The sequence below is a fragment of the Sinocyclocheilus anshuiensis genome, unplaced genomic scaffold, assembly GCF_001515605.1.
Source record: "Sinocyclocheilus anshuiensis isolate Anshui unplaced genomic scaffold, SAMN03320099.WGS_v1.1 scaffold3110, whole genome shotgun sequence".
NCBI lineage: Eukaryota > Metazoa > Chordata > Actinopteri > Cypriniformes > Cyprinidae > Sinocyclocheilus > Sinocyclocheilus anshuiensis.
The window spans coordinates 1899-3506 of NW_015539959.1; the positions used below are offsets into that span (position 1 = coordinate 1899).

The 1608-nt window shown below is 38.6% G+C and overlaps 1 long non-coding RNA gene across 1 annotated transcript; it reads right to left on the minus strand.

Annotated features, from left to right (window-relative positions):
- Positions 1-237: 237 nt before the first annotated feature.
- On the minus strand, positions 238-1255 carry LOC107687029 (uncharacterized). Its single transcript, XR_001634085.1, has 3 exons — positions 1210-1255; positions 1070-1130; positions 238-282 (listed from the first exon to the last, which is right to left on the minus strand). It is a non-coding gene; the product is annotated as an uncharacterized LOC107687029 (long non-coding RNA).
- Positions 1256-1608: the final 353 nt, after the last annotated feature.

Genomic DNA, 1608 nt, shown 5'->3' on the forward strand with positions numbered 1-1608 from the left:
GCACAGCGCACAATAAACCCAAAATAAATAACCTCAAATAAAGAAAGAGTCCAAGAAAGTTCTTGGTGTGTGTGTGTTTCTTGGAGTATGCATGTTCTTTTCACTACCCGGGTAGGTTTACGTGTGTTCTTATCTGTATTTCAAATGAAGGCACAGGATGATGATGGTTCCAAAGATGCCACGGCTGGCCACACCAGGCTCTTGGTCCGTTCACTTCTGCGGTTGGCTTGGTTGGCTCCACCAGGGTCAGATTCAAATGGTCTATCCCTTTCTAAAACCAATCTATACATAAAGTACATAAAGTACAGATTACAATTGCCTCATTTCTGTTCAAATCTAATCAACTTTTCTCCATTCAAATGTCAAATCAAATATAACCAATTGTAAATGATATAAATACTCTAATCATTATGCAAATGAATAGGTACACATCACACCACATAACATAAGTCAGTTCCAATGAACAACAATCAATCAATCATGTACTTCCATCTCACAGTATAGAAATAAAATCATGAGATTTCTGAAACCAGATATTTATGTTTTTAACCTTTTAAATCTATTTATGCATCTTAATAACATTTTAAACATCACATTTTAATATATTCTTTTAACAGCTAAGATGAACTTCTGCTCCTCATATACATATCAAACATGTATATTGGCAATTAAATGAACTAAATCACCCTTATGTTACATATGAAAAACAAGAGGATAAATACTCCCTCAATCAAATGACTTTTAAGTCAACAAAACAGTATGAAGGCACCTTTAGCGGTGTGAATACTATCAAAGATCTGCTACAGTGGTGACTAGCTTAGCTGAGCTAGCCTAAACAAACCAAATCAAATTTGCATTTAAATGTTAACGATTAGCACGCGGCTAACGCGATTAGCGATCTTTTATGAGCATCTCAAACAACATAAAACAATCTGAATCTGTGTCTATATGGTATCAAACAGCAAGAATCAGGTTCACAACTCCGATTGGTTTTAAAAGAACGGTATTTCGTGCCATAATGGAGCTAGCACAATCAGCATAACACTCACATTAGTATTAGCATCCTTACCGGAGGTATCTTGAGAAGCTCGCTGTCATGCGGCTTAACTCTCTCTCTCACAGCTTTCAACCTAATGGACACACCATATTTCAATATTTGGTACGAGATTTTTCTTTGAATTTCTATCCTTCAGAGGATATTTTTCATACCAGTCCTTGTTGCTTTCTAGTAGCGTCTTCACCGGAGGAAAGGTGTGTTTTTTTTTTAATAGTAAATTCCCTGGGGTGTACGCGCCACCCACAGGCATAGTAGAGAGTTGCACTCCAGTAACCTTGTGCGGGTTACAGTGACATTTGGCTACTTCCATGTTTCCGAAACTTGGTACAAAGAAAATGAATTAGTGAACAACACGAGTGGTCCTGATAGCACAGTGGTTTCTCTCCCTCAGGATGTTTGTAATCTGGAGAGAGATCTGCCAGTCCCATCAGAAGACAAACAGCCCTGCCTGATGTTACACACCTGTATTACACACCGGTGGGAAGTTGTGGCCTAATGGTTAGAGAGTCGGACTCGTAACCCAAAGGTTGCGGGTTCGAGTCTCGTACTGG